Source organism: Pelodiscus sinensis, chromosome 1 (assembly GCF_052426305.1).
Source record: "Pelodiscus sinensis isolate ZL-2025 chromosome 1, ASM5242630v1, whole genome shotgun sequence".
In the NCBI taxonomy this organism is placed as follows: Eukaryota; Metazoa; Chordata; order Testudines; family Trionychidae; genus Pelodiscus; species Pelodiscus sinensis.
Genome location: NC_143052.1, coordinates 12787116 through 12809740, shown reverse-complemented (window position 1 = coordinate 12809740; position 22625 = coordinate 12787116). Strand labels below are relative to the sequence as shown.

Genomic DNA, 22625 nt, shown 5'->3' with positions numbered 1-22625 from the left:
AGTGTGTGCAACTGTTAGGAATTTTAGAGGTTATACAGTTAGGGTATGTCTACACTAGCCCCCTAGTTCGAACTAGGGTGGCTAATGGAGGCATTCGAACTTGCAAATGAAGCCCAGGATTTAAATATCCTTATCCTTAATATCCAGTTTTTGTTTGGGTAATGATATATTTTCTTTAAACATTTAACAGGTTCAATGGGTTGTTTTTTTCCTAAAGCAGTGTAAAAAACCAGAATACAAAATGAATTATACTTCAGCATTCAATACTAGGGATGCAAGAAGTTGTTTAAAAATGCAATGAGGTGTAACAGTTAATCTGAACTAAGGGTTTAGTTCGGATTAACTTCTGACTGCCGCATGTAGCCGCGGGCAGTCAGTTCGAACTAAGGGGATTTAAAAATGGTGCCCGCCTGGGAACATGCAAATGAAGCCCGGGATATTTAAATTCCGGGTTTCATTTGCAAGTTCAAATGACTACATTAGCCACCCTAGTTCGAACTAGGGGCTAGTGTAGACATACCCTTATGTTTTTAAACAACTTCTTGCATCCCTAGTATTGAATGCTGAAGTATAATTCATTTTGTATTCTGGTTTTTTACACTGCTTTAGGAAAAAAAACCAACCCATTGAACCTGTTAAATGTTTAAAGAAAATATATCATTATCCAAACAAAAACTGGATATTAAGGATAAGAACTTCTCATCCTCTGTTCCTGGAGCTACTAAACATCATGGCTAGATACAAAAACTTTGTGTCAGCCATTTTCATGCTGCTAAAAGGAACTGCAATGAATTCTTGTTTAACTAAATCAGTCAAGGCGATTATACTATATCTGCAGTGTAGAAAGGCCAGCCAATAACGCTGGAAGGGTACATTTTTGCAATCATTTTTTACAGTATGTACGATTTCACATTGTATTAGCCAGAATTTTCAAATATTTTCCAAATAATTTATAGTAAAAAAACAAACATGCTGAAAAGGGATTACTTGCAAAACTTTATGCCACCGAATGAGCAATTAGTTTTTTTTTCCCTACCAAGTTATTAGTAAATCACTTTAGGGAGGCCATAATAATGTAAGCTTACTGTACTGCAGTACACGCTATTTGCATTGAGTCTTTATGCCAAAAAAATGCAAAGGTAACAATTACATGATGTTCTAAGAGGTATTTTTCTAAGTTTTTTTCCTTGTAGAATTAACTATGATAACTTAAACCAATATAAATTGCTTAGTAGAATTTGAACCCTATGGAAATCAAAAGTCCCCCCATGAATAATGACTTTTAGAATTGGGTCATAGAAGAAGATCTCTATTTAAGATAACTGGCTTGATCAAACATGTTATTTTTCCTAGGAGTTTCCCTTCCTGGGCTGTCCCAGCCAATTAGAATGAAACTAGAGTTTTGTCCCAATTTTGATATATATCCAACACACTCTAACCCAGTTACCACAATGCTCTTCCTCCCTCCCGCCCCTCGCTCCTTCCTGCCCCCATGTTAACCTGTTCCATATAACACTCCTCCAGATTCCAAAACGTTCACACTACTCTGTTCCTGGTAATATTCATAACATTGTCCCAATTTTCTGATTTTAAAAGTTGGTACCTGGCCTGTTGCCACTCTCAATGCCTTTCTTGTATGAAAGTTGTTTCCATTCTTCTCCCCAGACTTCAGTCTGGAACACCTGTTGCTACTACCATATGTATCTTCCCAGTCATCTGAGTCTTATATTTTTACAGTTCCAGTCAGCATGCTTCATAAATCATAACTTACTGCATGGAATATGTGACTTGGGGCATACAGGTTACAATACAGGTTACAATAATCAAGTTACACAGTAAATCAGGTTTGTTGTCCACACATTTTGGCTGCACTCTCTACCTACTCTAAGCAGCTTAACTACCTTCCATGCTTGTGTCATTCAATTGTTCAGTATCTAGTTCTCAGCCAATTTGCTAGCCACCTTATTAGTTATCCACCTTCCCAAGTCCTCCCTCCAATATCTGTTACCATCTTCCAGTACATCTCTCAGAATTTTAAGCTGCATTCATTTGTTCTGGCTCCTGCTCTTGTTGAATCTAAATGGCCCCCACTGTAGACCAACTAAAGGCTATTTCTTTTCTTTCTCCCTGTATTCTTTCCAATCTAAAGCTGAGTGAGGCAGGGCAGAAGTATCTGTTCTATTTCCCAGTATTTCCCATCTCAATTCCCAATTCCGATTCTCTTGCCTTTGTTTTACAACATACGGGTATGTCTACACTACAGCGCTAGTTCGAACTAACTTAGTTCGAATTAGTTAATTCGAACTAAGCTAGTTCGAACTAACGCATCTAGAACTAAAAACTAGTTCGAACTAGCGTTTTGCTAGTTCGAACTAGCAAGTCCACATTGAGTGGACTCTGAACAGGGCTTAAGGATGGCCGGAAGCAGTGCCGGCAGGGCATAAAAGGAGGACTTAGAGCATGGAGATGCTGTCTCAGGCTAGCCGAGGGCTGCGCTTAAAGGGTCCCGACCCCCACCCCGGACACACAGTTCTAAGGGGTGCCCCGCTTGCAAAGAAGTTCTGGCTTGGAGTGCCCTGAGTGCCCACACTGGGCACATCACACCACTCGGCCATCAGCCCGGCTGCACTTGCCGCAGGCTGCCATCTGGGGAGAGGGAGTAATTGGGGGGCTGCAGGAGAGCTTCCACCCCCAGAAGCCCGCAGAGCCAGCCCAGTCCTCCCCATCGGGGGCTCGTACCCCATTCCTCCCTCACCTCCTTCCACTTACCCTTCCTTAGCCCCCCTTCTTATTGATGTACAAAATAAAGATAACGTTTCTTCCAACATTGACTCTGTCTTTATTGAAAAAAACTGGGGGAGACTGGGAAAAGGAGGTGGGAGAGGGGAAGAGAAAGGCTGGGAGAGGGGAGGGCAACTAACATGATCAGGGGTTGGGAACAGGTCCCAGATGAAGAAAGGCTACAGAGACTGGGACTGTTCAGCTTAGAAAAGAGGAGACGGAGGGGGGACAGGATAGAGGTCTCTAAAAGCAGGGGTTGGGTGGAGAGGGTGCATTCAGAAAAGTTCTTCCTGAGTTCCCATAAAGAAGGACTAGAGGACACCAAAGGAAAGGAATGGGTAGCAGGCTTGAAACTAGTAAGAGAAAGTTGTTCTTCTTGACAAAGCAAATAGTTAACCTGTGGAACTCCTTGCTGCAGGAGGCTGTGAAGGCTACAACTAGAACAGAGTTTAAAGGGAAGTGAGATCAAGTGATGGAGGTTGGGTCCATGGAGTCCTATTAGCCAGAGGGTAGGAGTGGTGTCCCTGCCCAAAGTTTGTGGAAGGCTGGAGAGGGATGGCACGAGACAAATGGCTTGGTCATTGTCTTCGGTCCATCCCCTCCAGGGTCCCTAGGGTTGGCCGCTGTTGGCAGACAGGCTACTGGGCTAGATGGACCTTTGGTCTGACCCAGTACGGCCATTGTAAGCTCAGGGCTCAGGGTCGGGGGTCTCAGTGGACCCCCTTGATTTTCATGCACACCTGGTCCTGGGTGGCCAGGCTGGCAGCTCTCCTGCCCTAGCCGGCCACTTTCTTGTGCCTAGTGCGGAGATCGTGGACGAGGTCCACGATGTCCGCACTAGCCCAGGAAGGTGCCCGCCTCTTGCGGTCCAGGGCAAGCTCCCGGGAGCCGCCAGCCTGGTCCCGGGAAGAGGGGGTGGGCTGGGGGGCATCGGGTGGGTGGCTCTGTGCCGTGCCAGGTGCAGGGTCTGCTAGCTGGGTGCTGGCAGGCTTGCACCTGGCACGGGCACCGTAGCCAGCCCGTGCCCCTTTAAGGGGTCCGGGGCCGGGAGGGGGGCATAGAGTTTCCCTGGTGTTGGCCAGAGTGGCCACCAGGGAAACCTGGGGAGGGCTAGCCTCCCACTAGTTCGAACTAAAGGGCTACACAGCCCTTAGTTCGAACTAGCTAGTTCGAACTAGGCGTTAGTCCTCGTAAAATGAGGTTTACCTAGTTCGAACTAAGCGCTCCGCTAGTTCGATTCAAATTCGAACTAGCGGAGCGCTAGTGTAGCACCTATTAAAGTTAGTTCGAACTAACGTCCGTTAGTTCGAACTAACTTTGTAGTGTAGACATACCCTGCTTCCCTTTGGCTGCTCTCTGAACCTGGATATGTGTGTTTGGAGAAGGAATTCAAAGCAGCTATTTGCATACCTTTTTCAGATTCTTTTTTCAGAAGAGGCTTTTCTGAAATTTGGCCTGTCTACACTTGGCCGAATTTTGGAAAAACCTCCTTTTTCAGAAGATCCCTTCTTCCTTATGAAATGAGGTTTACAGGGCTTCCGAAAGAGCAGGACTGCTCTCCCCCCCAAAAAAATCAGAAGAGCAGACATGTTTACTGGATGCAGTGGAGTTTTTCCAGAATTCCTCTGGTATCCCAGAAAAACTCTGCAAAGTAGATGTAGCCTGGAGGGGAAAGTATTTCTAATAAAAGCTCCTCTGCCAGAGGGTGAATCCTGCTAATTAGGATAAAGACTTTGTACACACTGTTCTGCCTCCAACTTGATTTAGCAAAGCACAGGTTTAAATGGAAGCTCTCTGGAATTGGCAGAGGAAGGGGAGCCTTGTGGCTAGACGAGAGCTCAGAACATCTGGGTTTAAGTCTTGGCTTTGCCATAGGCTTCCTGTGCAACCTTACACAAATTTCTTAATCTCTTGAGCATCAATTCCTCATCTACAAAGATGGTCCTAATAATACTTTCCTAGTCTAGATAGATTGCAACCCTCTCTGAGGCAGATATTGCTCCTGGCTGTGTGTACTTCCTCACATAGCAGGGTTATGGTTTTGGGACTGTTGGGTGCTACTGTAATGCGCATAATAATAGCAAAGAGGCATAAACGGCTTTGCCTGAAGCTGGCCACAGCTATTGATCTCTTTGGCTGTGTCTAGACTGCAGGCTTCTTTCGAAAGAGCCTCTTTCGAAAGCATCTTTTGAAAGAGCCTCTTTCGAAAGATCGCGTCTAGACAGCAGGCGGATCTTTCGATAGAGGAAATCCGCTTTTTCGAAAGAGAGCACCCAGCGAGTCTGGATGCTCTCTTTCGAAGACGGCCTCTTTACATTGTAGAATGCCTTCTTTCGAAAGAGGAACTTTCGAAAGAAGGCGTTCTTCCTCGTGAAACGAGGTTTACCGCCATCGAAAGAAAAGCCGCGTTCTTTCGAAATAATTTCGAAAGAACGCGGCTTGAGTCTGGACGCAGGGGAAGTTCTTTCGAAAAAAGGGTACTTTTTTTGAAAGAACCCCTGAGTGTGGACACGGCCTTTGTGTGTGTTCCCCATTAGAAGTGGGTGAACATTGCCTTTATTCTTTATGTGAATAATCTGTGAACAGAATTTATTTTAATGAAAGTGTTTGTTTGATATGAGTCACTGCTAACAATGGTGCTAACAGCTTTTCATCCTTTGGGATATTTGTGCCAAAGGGTGAAATGTCATTAGAATAAAAAAACAGAAAGCTGTGGGGTTAAAATGGATTGTCAGGGTTACTTAGTCTAGACAGATGGCTATCCTGCCTCTTTTTAAAAACCTCCAGTGAAGGAAATTCCACAATTTCCCTGGCATCTGTTTCTTTGTCCTCCTGTTGTTACAGTTTGGGAGTTTTGCCTGAGAGTTAATCTCAATTTGCTATGCTGTAGTTTGGACCCATTGCCTCTTATCCTGCCCTGTGCGGTAAGAGAACATTTGTTCTCCCTTTTTTTATGGCAGCTTTTTCAATATTTGAAAACCACTATCATATCCCCACTTGCTTTCCCCTTTTCCAAACTAAACATTCCCAGCTTCTTCAGTTTTGGCTCATATGGCTAGTGTTCCATCCTTTAGATCATCTTTGCCACTTGCCTCTGGATCTTTTTCCAGTTTCTCTACATTCTTTCTATCTAGCAGTGACCAAAATGGGACACAGTGCTCCAGCTGAGGTCTAACTAGAGCCAAGAAGAGAAAACTTATCACCTCCCATCACTTGCATGTGATGCCTTTGGTAAAGTAACCCAAGATTGAATTTGATTTTTCGGCAATAGCATCCCATTGTTGACTCATATTAAGGTTTGTGATCCACCATAACCCCCAGATCCTTTCTCAGCAGTGCTGCTGCCAAGTCAGTCATCCCTCATTCTGTATTTGTGCATTTTGTTTTACTTCCCGGTGTGTAACACCTTACTTTTGTCTTTGTTAAATTTCATTTTGTTGCCTACAGCCCAGTTTTCCAGTTTATCAAGATCCCTTTCAATTTAGCTCTACCCTCCAAAGTGTTGGCAATCCCCCTGCCTCCGACTCCCACTTTGTGTCAGCTACCAATTTGATCAGTGTACTCTCCATTCCTACATCCACGTTGTTAATAAAGGTATAGAATCCTGGACTCAAGCCAGATCCCTGTGGAAACACACTTGAGAATTGTTTCCAAAATGATAGCATTCCAGCACTCACAGACATTTACCTCCCCCCTCATCCCCCTTCTGTTCTGAAATTTGATTTGTCTGTTTCATATGTGTTCATTTTTTTGATTGTATCCCTTTGGTATATACGGTCATGCCAATTTTCTTCCACTATTTGATCTGAGGAAGTGGGTCTGGCCCACTAAAACTCATCTTGTTAGTGGGTCTGACCCACTTAATAAACCATCTTGTTAGTCTTTAAAGTGCTACACAGTCCTGTTTTTTGTTTCAGCTAGACCAGACTAACATGGCTACATTTCTATTACTATTCCAGTCATAATTACTCTTTGATTTCTGTTGTTCAATGCATTAAGAAGCCTGCATTACTCCAGCTTACTTACGAGAATATCATGAGTATGTTTTGTCCACTGCATTCCTCCTATTCGCCAAACCAGATACCTTTTCAAAGAAGGAAATCAAGCAGGTTATGAATGATTAGTTCTTAGTAAATCCATTTTGGCTGGTCGTGATCTCCCCTTTGTCCTCCAGGTATTTGCAGATTGAATGTTTTATACATTGCCCCAGTAACTTTCCAGGTATCGAGGGCAGACAGTCTCATCTATAGCTCTCCAGCTCCTTCTTTCCCCCATACTGTTTAGCCATGTTTTGCAGACATAGACGAGGGCCCCATTTTGTTAGGTGCAATATAAACAGAACAGAGAGACAATACCTACCCCAAGGAAGCTATGATCTAATCCACACTATCCAAATTTTCTCACTGAGTTCAACCCATCAATACCTCCATCATGAATAGCTATGGAATGAGGCCTAAACTAAACAGTGATTCTGATATCTTGCAGACAGAAGTAGTGTTGCCAACCCCAGGCATTAACAAAAAAAAAATGGTATGTCGGGTCCCCAAGAAATAATACAATTTGTTCAAAAACCCTAAGATTTAAAAAATAATAATTTGTTGAGAGTCCCCCTTCTCCCCCCCCCCCCACACACACTTTGAGTTCTGGTGTCTGTGCTTTTGAGACTTGTGTTATCAAGCTTTGCACCACAACACTGAGGCTAGGAACTTATTTTAGTTAAAAAATCTGAGCTTCTCCCATAATTGAATGTTTTCTGGAGCTGTGGCTTTTAGGACAAATGCTCAATATGGTAGGACCTTGATAAAATCTTGGTGACACTTTAGTATTGATCATGTCTTCTCCCTGGGACTACTCATGTGCTTCATGTTAGAGAGATGCTTACTTCTCTTGCAGATATATATCAGGTATCAGGACCATTTCCACCAATTTATAATGAATTCTAAATCTTAAAATCTATTTTCTAGGAAAAGGACTTATATTTTATCCATTCCGTTAATCACCAATTATTCAACTTAGCTTAACAAGGCAAACAAAGTACAAAGTGTGTGTATCCTATTAGCTTTCTATACACTGGAAAAAAATAGGCAATGTACAAAAAGTGTCTAAAATTTAGCAGCTTGTGGTTATGTTGCTATGGTTACTGGAAGTTCAGAGGCTTTTGCCAGCAAAGGAAATGAACAGTTTCAAACAGTTTTGTATTGTGTGCATCTAGTTATTACTGACATTTTCAGCCAGTAGGTTTCGGCCTCCTTTGAGTGGAAGAAATTCAGGGGGCAAATGGATTATGAATTACAATTCTTTACACTTTTTGTCTGAGAATCTCAAAGTATTTTTCAACTAAAGTTGAATAAATACAGTTATTATAAATATATTATAAGACTATTAACAGAGTTGTTAGAAATATGTTTCCCCTTTCCCTCATTGAAAATGTTGATTTTTCATCAAGCAACCCCAACTGTGAATATTTTTGACTGAAACCTGAGAGCAGACAACACTTTTCAAAACAAAAGAAAAGAAATTATGTTTCCCATAAGAATCAGTTTTGAGGGAAAGTTTTCAGCTAATAAGTGTCCCTTCTTTAGAAGCTGGATACACTGAGGTGCTGGAAGTATAAGTGACATAGAAACAAAAGTTCACACAGAATAGTTAGTATTGGAGCCAAAAGCAAATGTCAGAAGTCTTGATTTCCAGCTCCACCTGGGACCATCAAAGGTTAAAAGAGATCAGGAGTGATACCAGTTTACACAAGCTGGGAATCTGGCCCTAGACCTTAACGTCCCTGTGCATAAACATCCTAATGGCTATTTTTGCACCACTTTCCCCGAATGAAAAAAAAAAAAGCCTTTGTACCAAAATACTAAAATTTAAAAACAATAAAACATGACAGATATTAGCCCTAGTACTTTCAGCTCTACTTCAGTGAATGCTTATGATTTGTATGCTGGAAAAATGAACCAAAAAAATCCCTATTTCTACTCCTGGGAGCAGATTAATGGCTTTCCACAATCTTCACACCCCAGGATCATTTTGGGAGGTGAATGTTCATCAAAATGCTACAACCCTTCTCAGATATTCCTAGTACTTATGGGGGTTATGGGCTGAACCATTCTTTGAGATAATGATGCATTCTGCCCGATGTAACTCCTCTGTACCTGGTACAGAGAAAAACTGCTTCCCATTCTTCCTTTCCCCCTTTGGGAATGATGTGGAGGGAGACACTGTCTTGAACACAGGGACTAAAATTGTGACTAGCCCCAGCATCGGGTACAAAGACTGATGCTAGTCTCCAATATGGGAAGTATAGTAGTCTCCCCTAGAGAGCTTAACCTCTCAGACCCTCCTTAGATGAATTTAGACATGTAGGACCCATTGAAGTCAACGAATTAGGAGCATGAATCCCTTTGAGGAGCTCAGACTCAGGCTATGTCTAGACTGCATTGTTAAATAGGAAAAAGATACACAATTTGTCTTGCACAAATTGTGTATCTTGTTTCGATTTACTTTTGAAAGAAGCTCTTTTGAAATTTGGCGAGTCTACATGACACCAAATTTTGGAAAAAAGTGCTCTTTCGAGCCATCCCTTATTCCTTGTAGAATGAGGTTTACAGGGATGGAGAAAAAGCGCGTCCTTTCTTTCGAAATTTTTTCAACAAACGGATGCATTCCTTGGACGTGGCAGTGCTTTTTTGGAATACTTCTGGTATCTCAAAAAAGCAATACAGTCTAGACGTAGTCTCAGAGACCAAGCCAAGGCCAGTGGTTGCCAGGCCATCTGAAGTCTGAAACTCAGCGTACGTCTAGACTACCGGGTTTTGTCGACAAAACTTCTGTCGACAAAGAGCGTCCAGACACATTGAGTTCTGTCGACAAAACAAGCTGCTTTGTCGACAGAACCCTGTAGTCTAGACGCAACCCTACAGGCAATAACACCTTCTGTCGACAGAATTCTGTCGACAGAAGGTGTTATGCCTCGTAAAATGAGGTATACCAGCGTCGACAAAACTGCTGAGTTCGGTCAATGTTATGTCGACAGAACTCAGCGGTAGTGTAGATGCTGGTATAGTTTTGTCGACAAAAGTCCACTTTTGTCGACAAAACTCAGTAGTCTAGACACACCCTCACAGTGGAGCCCCCTGAATTTTGGGATACTTTTCCCAGCATTCCTAAGTGTCACTGGCAATAGTTTGCCCTGGCTGCCTCTGTTTTCTTTGGTCTATCCGGGTATGTCTACAATACAAAGTTAATTTGAACTAACGGACATTAGTTCGAATTAACTTTGATAGGCGCTATACTAGCGCTCTGCTAGTTCGAACTTAATTCGAACTAGTGGAGTGCTTAGTTCGAACTAGGTAAACCTCATTCTACGAGGACTAAGCCTAGTTCGAACTTACTAGTTCGAATTAAGGGCTGTGTAGCCCATTAATTCGAACTAGTGGGAGGCTAGCCCTCCCCAGGTTTCCCTGATGGCCACTCTGGCCAACACCAGGGAAACTCTGTTGCCCCCCTCCCGGCCCTGGACCTCTTAAAGGGGCACGGGCTGGCTACGATGCCCGTGCCAGGTGCAAGCCTGCCAGAACCCAGCCAGCAGACCTTGCACCTGGCACGGCTTGAGCCAGCCACCCGATGCCCCCCAGCCCTCCCCCTCTTCCCGGGACCAGGCTGGCGGCTACCGAGAGCTTGCCCGGGACCGCAAGAGGCGGGCACCCACCTGGTCTAGTGCGGACATTGTGGACCTCGTCCACGACCTCTGCACTAGGCACAGGAAAGTGGCCGTCTAGGGCAGGAGAGCTGCCAGCCTGGCCACCCAGGAGAAAGGTGTGCATGAAAATCAAGGTGGTCCACTGAGACCCCCAACCCTGAGCCCTGAGCTTACAATGGCCATACTGGGTCAGACCAAAGGTCCATGTAGCCCAGTAGCCTGTCTGCCAACAGCGGCCAACCCTAGGGACCCTGGAGGGGATGGACCGAAGACAGTGACCAAGCCATTTGTCTTGTGCCATCCCTCTCCAGCCTTCCACAAACTTTGGGCAGGGACATCACTCCTACCCCCAGGCTAATACCACTCCATGGACCCAACCTCCATGACTTGATCTCACTTCTCTTTAAACTCTGTTCTAGTTGTAGCCTTCACAGCCTCCTGCAGCAAGGAGTTCCACAGGTTGACTATTTGCTTTGTGAAGAACAACTTTCTGTTACTAGTTTGAAGCCTGCTACCCATTCCTTTCCTTTGGTGTCCTCTAGTCCTTCTATTATGGGAACTAATGAAGAACTTTTCTGTATGCACCCTCTCCACCCCAGTCATGCTTTTATAGACCTCTATCCTATCCCCCCTCAGTTTCCTCTTTTCTAAGCTGAAAAGTCCCAGTCTCTTTAGCCTCTCTTCATATGGGACCTGTTCCCAACCCCTGATCATTGTAGTTGCCCTCCCCTCTCCCACCCTCTCTCTTCCCCTCTCCCACCTCCTTTTCCCAGTCTCCCCCAGTTTTGTTCAATAAAGACAGATTCCATTTTTGAACACAATTGTCCTTTATTTTGTACATCAGGAAGGGGGGCTAGGGAAGGGTAAATGGAAGGAGGTGAGGGAGGAATGGGGTACGGGAGGACTGAGCTGGCTCTGTGGGCTTCTGGGGGTGGAAGCTCTCCTACAGCCCCCCAATTGCCCCCTCTCTCCAGATGGCAGCCTGCGGCAAGTGCAGCCGGTCTGATGGCCGAGTGCTGTGATGTGCCCAGTGTGGGCACTCAGGGCACTTCAAGACAGGACTGCTTTGCAAGCGGGGCACCCCTGAGAACTGTCTGTCTGGGATGGGGGTCGGGTCCCTTTAAGCACAGCCCTCGGCTAGCCTGAGGCAGCAGCTCCACGCTGTAAGTCCTCCTCTGATGCCCTGCCGGCACTGCTTCCGGCCATCCTTAACCCCGGTTCAGGGTCCACTTAATGTGGACATGCTAGTTCGAATTAGCAAAATGCTAATTCGAACTAGTTTTTTAGTCTGGATCCGTTAGTTCGAATTAGCTTAGTTTGAATTAACTAATTCGAACTAAGTTAGTTCGAATTAGCACTGTAGTGTAGACATACCCTCCCTAATGTATGGCTATTCCATCAAGAACCAAGTTCCTTTCATTGATGCATTACAGATTTAAAATGGTGGAGCGGCTTTGCTATTAGAAGAACAAGGAAGACATTAACAGGACTGCATAGTAGGTACATAACGACTGCTGGGATGGAGCAAATCAGTAGTACAACAAATACAGCAATCTATCACCAACAGTGACTAGCCAGTACTAGCTGCATCCGAGGAGGTGAAATACACACAGCAGTACAGTAAGGGATTACTAACCCTCCCCATAGCTTGAGATTGGCATGTGCTGTGAAACAAGTGAGTTTATAACCCTTCCAAAATCCACGTGCTAATCTCTTAATATATGAGGACTTGATGATAGCCTTTCAGGAGGGAGTTGGATGTTGTCACAAAAATGTTTTCCCATCTAATTTAATCTCTAACACCCCCCCCCCCCAAAAAAAAAATAGAGGAAAAATGATATAAGACCAGCTCTTACTGCTGTTGAAAATCAGTGGGAATTTTGCCATTTATATTATTGTGGGTTTTTGTTGTTAAAACTAACTTTTCACTTTTATATATGGTGAAATTAATAAAGATATAAATAAATAAAAGCACCACAATAATAATTTTGAAATAAAAAATGTGCATGTGTCACCCGTAGAAGTGTTCTGGCGGGCTATAATTTCTTAGTGCCGGTTCTCTTGTTCTATAAACCTGTTATTTAGAAGGGAATTAAACAACATCATCCAATGACTTAACTGACTCTGAAATTGCAGCGTGGAAAAAAAAATGTGGAAGTGACGTGCCCGCCTACCAATTTATGTACGGCTCCAACAATGGCCAAGGCAATCAACGTACAAAAAAAGTCCACATTTCTACTCCAAGCTATCAATTAGGGAAAAACCACTCATTCATTAACATGAACAGATTGGGACAGAAATCTCAATTTGAGCTCACTGTTGTTGTTTTTTTCTTTTTAAAGAGCTGGGGAAAGTTACTAGATTGATGGGACTAGAAACTGAAATTTTCTATTAATTCTGGCTAATATTCATCCCCTCTTCTGAGAGCTTGCATATGGCCTGTGCACCTCTTAAGCACTCAAACCCAGACTTAACTGGGACTTAAGCAGTACATAGATATTTCTGGTGCTTTGAATATGGTGACGTTTCACCGCAAAAGCAGATGCAAACTTTCATGACACTGTGTCACCAATGTACATTACTGTTATTCAAGGAAACCACAATTCCGGTCTGAGGGTGTGTTTAGACTACAGAGTTTTTTTGAAAAAAGTGGCCTTTTTTCGAAAAAACGTTACCTGCGTCTAGACTTCCACCACGTTCTGTCGACAGTAAATTGGAAGAATGCGGCCATTTTGTCAATGGTGGTAAACTTCATTCTATGAGGAATAATGCCTTTTTTCAAAAATCATCTTTCGAAAAAGTAGCTATTGCATGAAAACACGGCTTTTTCGAAAGAGAGGATCCAAACTCTCTTTCGAAAAAGCGAGCTGCTTTTTTCAAAAAATCTTCTTGTCTAGATGCTCTTTTTTGAAAGAGGCTTTTTTGAAAGATACTTTCAAAGAAGCCTCTTTCGAAAGAGGCTTGCAGTCTAGACGTAGTGTAAAACTCAACAAACAAAATGGCTGCAAAGAATTTATGCTAGTGCAATAGAGAAGAGATCAGAATTTAAGGTACTTACAGGACACCTCTGCCATAATATTTGACCACTTCACAATCTTTAATTTATTTATGTCCATCAAACTCCTGTGAGGTAAGTGTAAGCAGGGTCTGAATAAGCCATCCCCTGACAGCAAGTTGCCGAGGGGGCAAGACTTCAGGAGCAAACTGTATTTACATGAACACACTTATTCTGGCTAGGGTATCTGATAGATAGGAGATGTGTAGCTCCAAGAGGCTAGTATTGGGTTGTAAATCACTTTTAGTACTTTATGCAGGAGTAGTGAAATGCTATTATTGATGTTGTTGTCTTTATTTTTTGAGAAAAGGGGAGAAGAACTGTGCTTAACTTTTCTCAAATGAAGGGGTCATCCTCTGCTGAAAGGACCTTGTTAAGCCAGGAACTCAAATGGCAGACTCTGGTGAAAGCGGAGAGGAATAGAGACAAGTGTTCCTGCCAGAAGGTGGGGACTCTATCTAAGGTTTAACTTGTTCCTCCCCGCTGTTCAAAGACAGAGCTACATTGGCTTCACAAGAACATAAGAACGGCCATTCTGGGTCAGACCAAAGGTCCATCTAGCCCAGTATCCTGCCATCTGACAGTGGGCCATGCCGAATGCCCCAGACAGAGTGACCAGAACAGGGTATCATCAAGTGGTCCCTCTCCTGACACCTATTTCCAGCCTCTGACAAACAGAGGCTAGGGACACCATTCCTACCCAACCTGGCTAGTAAGAAACCTTTCATTATTTTGAGCCCTGAAATCATGTGTGGTGGCATAGCCTCCCGAGAGCTACAAATCCGTAAGAGCTGACCAACTAAGATTGCAGCAGTGAGGCCAGTGACAGCACAGGGTGACTGTCAGGAGTGGCTAGTGAAAGTAGTGAGCAGTCAGCCAGAGGGAGTGGCTAGCAGTCAGTTGGCAGGAGCAGCCAAGAGTGAGGCCCAGCCACTGGTGGGGCGGGCAGCCAGCCAGAACAAGTACTCAGATGGTGGAGCAAGCCAGGTGCCCTCTTCTTTGGGTGGGCGATGGACACAGAAGCCAGGTGCCCTCTTCTTTGGGTGGGCGATGGACTCACACGCCAGGTGCCCTCTTCGCTGGGTGGGAGATGAACTCTGAACCCTGGCTCCTCACTGACCAAGGACAACCACTGGGAGTGGGGTATGTTGAGGGAGCAGAGAGGGGCACAGAAAAGGAACTTTTGAATGAAGAACATGAGGAAGACGACTGCCCAATGCACTCTGGTGTGAACATGCTGCTCACAGTTTCATGTCTGAGTCCTGCTTGCAGCATTTTCCCTAATTAATGTTGGGCGATTTCTCTCCTTTCATTAAAAGTATTGCCTATCAGAGGTGCTTGGGGGCGGTGTGTAATTTTCCCAGGTTGCTGAGTAGATACTTGAATTGGTTCTGTGTTGTATTGTTGAAAAAGTACCCCTAGAGATTGGACCCGGAATTGTTTGCTGCCAGCTCCTCCAGGCAGAAGGGTTGCATAGGGAAGGAAGCACTATTTTATACCTGGGGACCTGAGACACAGAGAGGCTTAAGGGCCAGATTTTTCATGGGATTTAGGGTTGTTCAAGTGGAACCACACCCAACCCAACTGGATTTTTCAGCTGCATGGTAGGTAGCTCTGTACCAACCAGACTCCTCCCTGTAGAGTGTGCAGAGACTTTAAGTGCCTATGAAATGGGATTGTCAGAAGCTGGCTAGATGAATAGGAAGCCCCCTAAGCTAGTCACAAATGAACTGTCGAGGAAAGAACAAGGGAGAAGAGGAGGTGTAGGCAGCCACTTAGGTGCACCTGACTAATGGGCGAGATTTGGGCTTCTTCCTCTGCTCATGATCCTCAGTCACAAGATGTCTGAATTTAAGCTTCTAAGCCATGTCAGCTGCTTAGGTAGAGGAGACTCTCGCAGCTGAAATCATCCCTTTCTCTCTGTCTTCTGCTCTGATCCTGTGGCCCCAGGTATCTTTTTTGTGTTTGCTATGCTACCCCACTCTGCGCCCCAACAGTGGCTTCCTGCTGTAAGTCTGAAAAGTAGCAGTCCCTAGGCAGCAGGCCTCTGAAATCAGGCCTAGTTTTCCCCCTGCTACTTTTAGAAATTCCACTTCGGAGCCAGTGGGACTTTGGACTAAGCTCTGCCTTTATATAACTCATGAGATGTGATGGGCAGCACCACTTCCTTCTCTGCAAGTGCTGCTGAGTGGAAACTTAGCTATGGTTTTGAAAACATCAGTGCCATTTACATGGGGGACTTAGGTGCCCATCTGATTAAGTGCATAAATCCCTTTAAAAACCTGTCCCAAACCAACTGGCCCATGATCCCACAAGAAGCTTGTTGGAGAGAAGGGAGTGGAACATGTTGTCTAATGTCTAGGCTAGCACACTAGCCACCAGACCATCTTTGCTCCCTAAATCCTTGCTCTTTGGTCTTTCCGGTGATATGGCAAGATTTCAGGATGGGATTTCCAGTATTGTGTTGGCTTAACCATTGACACCAGCAGGAATTTTATTCACTGAGTTCAAAGGAGCAGAGTTAGGTCAAGAGACGTGTTTTCACAACTCCCACCCTAAAATGATGAAGGGCCCCAAACTGCTTTCCTTCCGCACCTCAAACTCCACCACACAAAGAATGCCGAACTAGGACAAACATAAGTGAGTTTGTTTCGTACTTTGTAACCAATAGAGGTCAAATATACATTGAACTCATTATTCTTGTTATCAAAACCTGTTTGTGAAAATGGTGAAGCTTTTGGTCACACGAGCGGCTGTTCCCGGGTATGACAGGCTGCTGGCTAAGAAGCCTGAATCACAGCCCTGTCATTCCAGCACCAGCAGGAAAAGTTAATTGGAGCTGGCTGAGCAAGCACACATTTGAGGGGTAAATGGGGAACAGCTGCTGGACTCATTAGCCTCAGGGCTACATAAGGCTGGCAGGAAGGCAGTGAAGGAAGAGAGGAAGGGAGGGAACTAGTTGCAGTCCCAACTAGCTGCAGAAGCTAGTGGTCCCTGAAGCTCTGTGTATAGAAGGTGGTGGGAACAGACATAGACACTAAGAACAGCCATACTGGGTCAGACAAAGGTCCATCTAGCCCAGTATCCTGTATTCTGACAGTGGCCAATGCCAGATACTCCAGGGGGAATGAACAGAACAGGGAATCTTCAAGCAATCCCTATCCCTTCACCCATTTTCATCCTCTGACAGAGGGAAGGGACACCATTTCTACCCATCCTGGCTAATAGCCATTGATGGACATAACCTCCATGAATCTATCTAGTTCTTTTTTGAACCCTGTTAAAGTCCTGGTCTTCTCAATATCCTCTAGCCAGGAGTTCGACAGCTTGACTGTGTGCTGAGTGAAGAAAAACTTCCTTTTGTTTGTTTTAAACCTGCTGCCTATTAATTTCATTTGGTGACCCCTAGTTCTTTTGTTATGGGAACAAGTAAATAACTTTTCCTTATTTACTTTCTCCATACCTGTCATGATTTTATAGACCTCTATCATATCCCCCTTAGTCTCCTCTTTTCTAAGCTGAAAAGTCCCAGTCTTTTTAATCTCTCTTCATATAGCACCTATTCCAAACCCCTAATCATTTTTGTTGCCCTTTTCTGAAACTTTTCCAATGCCAATATATCTTTTTTGAGATGAGGTGACCACATCTGTATGCAATATTCAAGATGTGGATGCACCGTGGATTTATAAAGAGGCAATAAGATATTCTCTTTCTTATTCTCTAACCCTTTTTAAGTGATTCCTATCATTCTGTTAGATTTATTGACAGCTGCTGCACATAGAGTGGACGTTTTTGGAGAATGACTCCAAGTTCTCTCTCTTGAGTGGTAATAGATAAATTAGTTCCCCTCATTTTGTCTGTATAGTTGGGATTATTTTTCCAATGTGCATTACTTTGCATTTATCACCATTACAATTCATTTGCCATTTTGTTGCCCAATCACTTAGTTTGGTGAGATCATTTTGAAGCTCTTCACAGTTTGCTTTGGTCTTAACTATCTTGAGTAGTTTAGTATCACCTGCAAATTTTGCCACTTCACTGTTTGCCTCTTCCTCCAGATCATTTATAAGTAGGTTGAATAGGATTGGTCTCAGCACAGACCTTTGTGGAACCCCACAAGTTATCTTTTTCCACTCTGAAACCTTAAGGGTGATTGTACTAAAAGAAAGGTCTCTGGCTGGTTTGTGGGCCCAAAATTGGCCAAAGGTCGAGGGTCCCATTTTTGAACCCCGATACACAAAGGAAATGATTGAAAATCACCAACTCATCTCATGTGAGTTACAAAATACTTTTCAGATACCAGTGAAGGGCCATCACTACACACTTTCAATGGCCAGGTTATAATATTGTTCAGGGGGCTAGATTCACCAGTATGTCCTTCGGGCTTCTGTGGTGAGGTAAAACACCCAAGCCTCCTTCCTAACTAGCCAGTTAAACTGGTATCATCCCTGCTCCCTCTGACTCTCTGGAAGGTTGAATTTACCCAACATTTTTCATGACACAGTAGTTGGAGCAATCCATGTGCATGTAACAGGGTGTACAACCAGCCCTTTTCCCCAGCACCTGTTGCTCTCCCAAATCAGGCTCAGAGAGACCTCAGGGTGGTGCAACACGTAACCTTGTCCCACCACCTATGTTAAACTATATAGAGTCTTTCTAGGGCTTTCTCTTGTCAAGATAGAGTCAGTCTTCACTTTAGAAGGCTTCTAGCTTCCTCCCTGAGCTGCCTGCCCATCCTTCTGGCTCCTTTGCAGCTTTTATAGCCATTGGCTTGTCAGGGCAGCAAGTGCTGCCAGTCCTCAGGCTGGCATCGGGCCTTTTCATCATCTCCAGTCTGTTCCATTTGATTGGAGCTAACCGGGTAGGTCCTAAATAGGGGCTCTTCCCCCAGCATCTTGCCACAGTACACCATGACTCAGGGCAAACCCAGCTGCAGGTTCTAATACCTGACTGGTGTAGTTCAACAGACAACTCAAAAAACAAAAAAAGATGATTTACTAGGTGATAAAATGCACATAAGGAAGAAAAAAAGGTCACATCTGCCTTGTGTTTTAAGGAGTTGTATTGCCAAATAAATAAATAAAGGCCCCAAATAAACCAACGGAAAAAAAATCAAAGTCCAACCAAAATGGAAATTTGTGAACAGCCAAAGAAACACCCTGGAAAGTTGGGCATATGAGAGAAAAACAGCAGATGGCATCCTCAGGTGGTGGAAAGATGGAAATGCTAATTTAGAATTTCCAAGAGTTTGTGGCTGTTGAAAAGCGTGACTGTTGAAATTCAGTAACAGACAGTCTAAATGTCTGTTCGCAAGTTTAGGGAGCACAGCTGCTTGGTGGCTCTCATCCTAGTTGTCTCTGTTGAAATCTAAAAATCCTAAAACCTTTTAGATAATCTTAAAAAAGGGCACTCACTTGCAGCTGAGAATAACTCAGACATGCCACTCTGTAGAAATAATCCCACAACATTCTGCAAATAGGAGCTATGAACAAATACGTCAGGGTGAACAAATACTTTTAATTAGATGAAATTAAAGTCACAAACCAAGAGCAACGTCTAAAGAAAGTGTGTGTTTCCTTTGTGGCAGTCTGTACTGAAATGCACCCACAACTGCTGCTTGGATCTACTGACAGCAGCTGCTGGAGAGCTGAAGGTTGAGTAGAAAGTAAAGGCATAACCGTGACACAGCTAGCAGTGAATTCTAGTTCTGGTTCTGAAACGGACTCTTTGTGACAAGTCCAGTGTTGCAAATATCCAGTGTTCAAAAACTTGAATCAGGCCCCCTCAAAAGTATGTGATTTGATTTAAAGACATAAGGTATGAAAAACAATACAGCTGGAACTTTAGGACTTGCATTTTCAGGCTTACCACTGAACTGTGAGAGCTAAAAACTTTTGTTCTCTCTTTAATTAAAGCTGAAATTCTGATGCAGTCACACGAGTTCAGGGTCTAGGGCTGAGACCGATTAAAAAGTACAGGTGGGACCTCCCAGGTCCAGCACCCTCGGGACCTGACCAGTCCTGAACAAGTGAATTTGCTAGACCAGGGGAGTCCCCTGCTACTGGCCCCCAAGCTCATTGCTGCTGCTGCTGGCAGGCTGATCCAGCAGGTACCCTGTGTCACCTTCCTCCCCGCCGCAACCTGGCTGGGCTACTTGCCCTGCTGCTGCCAACTCTCTGGGCAGCCCAGGTTCTGGATCCTGCATGATCTGCTGGCCCCGTGCTCCATGGGGCTCCAGCTCCATCCTGGCCCTGCACTCCATGGGGCTGCCACAGGGCTCCAGCACTGGCCTTGCGATCCATGTGGCTGCCACAGTGCTCTGGCCCGATGTTCCCGTGGGTGGCCAGACTCCAGCCCCAGTCCCATGCTGCCTCCAGGTTGCTGATCCTCTTGCCCCTGGCCCCTCTGGTCCTCCAGCTCCTTAGGCTCCCGGACTCTCTGGTCCAGGAGTATCTGTGGTCCTGCTGGAGTCCTAAAGTTCCAGCTGCATTGTTTTTCATATTTTATGACTTTAAATCAAATCACATGCTTTAGAGAGGGCATGATTCAAGTTTTTGAATGCTAGGTATTTGCAATACTGGACTTGTCACAGAGAGTCTGTTTCAGAACCAGAACTAAAATTCAGTGCTAGCAATGTCACGGTTGCTGGACTAGAGACTGCTGGTTTTTTGAGGTGCAATCTGTACAAGAATTAGCAACACTGTAAAGGTATGTCTACACTAGTCCTCTAGTTCTAACTAGGGAGGCTAATGTAGGCATTCGAAATTGCAAATGAAGCCTGGGATTCAAATATCCCAGGCTTTATTTGCATATTCCCATCCGGTCGCCATTTTGAAATTCCACTAGCCCAAAGTAACTGCCCGCAGCTACATGCGGCAGTGAAACGGTAATTCGAACTAAGTCCTTAGTTCAAATTAACTGTTACTCCTCCTGGAATGAGGTGTAACAGTTATATACGGTATATATACTGTATATTCTTATATACCAGAATTTAGGAATGCAAAGAACTAAAAAGAAATGTATCTCCCAATATTGAAGAAACGCTTTCAAGTGTTTCTCAGGGAAAAACACATATGCAAAGTAAAACCACAAAAGATTTAGTTGCCTATTCTTGTCAATTTTTAACCAGTGATAATACTTATGGGAGTGCTGTGAGGACTTATTAATTAATTAATATTGGTACTAATGCTTTGAAGATGTACATTTTATACATGATGGTCATGTTTAAAATGTTTCAGTTTTGCCTTTGATAACTAGATCACTCTCCTTCACCAGAGATGAAATTCACCATATGTTCAGAGAGCCAGCCAAAACCTACATACTCTAAGGCTTCTTAGACTTCCTGGAGTGTAGATAGTGCCAAAAGCCAAGTTAAGCTACCTCGACTTCAGCTACACAATTAATGTAGCTGAAGTTGTGTATCTTAATTCAACTTTGTTCTGTAGAGCAGATATACCCTAAGTTATCCATCTAAGATATTTTAGAGCACCAATTGCTGTAGTATTTTACTTAAATAGTAAATTCTTTGCGGGGCAGAGACCATCTTTTAAATCTGTTTTTGTACAATGCCTAGGGCAATGAGGTCCCAGTCCATAGCTCAGGCTCCTAGACATTACCACAAAACAAATGATAAAAGCCATAACTTAAAAGTCTCATGACAGGCATATCAGTTAGCACTCATCACGATGAGTAGACCGTAGAATCACAGAATCATAGGGTTGGAAGAGACCTCAGGAGGTCATCTAGTCCAACCCCCTGCTAAAAGCAGGACCAACCCCAACTAAATAATCCCAGCTAGGTTAGTTAAGCCTTAAAAACCTCTAAGGATTGAGATTCCACCACCTCCCTAGGTTACCCATTCCAGTGCTTCACCCTTCTAGTGAAATATCCTAATATTCAACCAAGACCTCCTGCACAGCAACTTGAGACCACTGCTCCTTGTTCTGCCATCTGCCACTACTGAGAACAGCCTCTCTCCATCCTCTTTGGAACCCCCTTTCAAGTAGTTGAAGGCAGATATCAAATTCCCCCTCACTTTTCTCTTTTGCAGACTAAATAAGTTCAGCTCTCTCAGCCTCTTCTCATAAGTCATGTGCCCCAGCCTTCTAATTATTTTCATTGCCCTCCACTGGACTCTCTCTGCATAAAACAATTTTTATTAGAAAATAGCTGTTTCAACAAAATGGATTTTTTTTCAATAAATAGGTTTTTATTTTTAAAAATCATTTCGAAAAAAGTCCATTTTTAATTAACATTATTTAACAGGGTACATTTTTCTTCAGGAAAAAAATAATTTCCCATCTAGCGTCAGTCGCCTCTTCCACTGCTCTACTCTCCCATGTGCTACCATTTCTTGACGATGTTGTTGCGATTTTCGACTCATTATTTTTACAGGCTGCTGAGCAATCTGCTTCTTATCCAGCAAAGTGTTCATGTAGGGGCTTAACAGTTGGAGGGGGAATCCAGGGGAACTCCCATGTTGCAGGCGAGTATCCTAACCAACGGTCAAAGTTATTGTCCCCTGAGAGAGGTCTCCTGGAATCAGCTTCTTGCAAAAACAGCATTAGTGCCAAATGCCAAGAGAAGGTTTGAACCTGAGAAGGTCAAGAAGAGGGAGGCTATGCAGCCTGAACCTAGGTGCTAATCTGCCAGGGGGTGGGATGGTTTAGCTCACATCTCTCGCCTTGGCATCGCCTGTCAGCCATTTTAGGTGAGGCGCCATCTAGCATGTTTCCTTTTGTAAATCCCATTCCAAGGAACCTGTCTGTCCCTGTTTATTGCATAGGATGCCGAGACACTGGGGTAATGTTCAGCCTCACGGACCCCAAATTCCTCTGTGAATCTAGCCCTTTGATTTCTACTCCATTGGCTATCTTTACAAACCCATGGTTAGGTAGATCCAACTTCTGTCAGTTTCTTTGGCCTGACACCTCAAGACTCAACATTGCTATAATTTCTGTGAGGGATCCCTGAGGGATTAGAGGAGTTTAACAGTGTCAGTCACAAAGGCCACATGGCAAAGGTCGGGGCTGTGACCATAGCTTCTTTCTCCAAGTGACAGGCTGAAACGAGTGAAGCCAAACAGAAGTG

General features: G+C 44.1%; 1 long non-coding RNA gene across 1 annotated transcript in view; it reads left to right on the top strand.

The window, feature by feature from the left end:
• LOC142828535 (uncharacterized) overlaps positions 1-22625 on the top strand; it is a 33921-nt gene that overhangs the window by 624 nt on the left and 10672 nt on the right. The gene's annotated exons all lie outside the window — the stretch shown is intronic.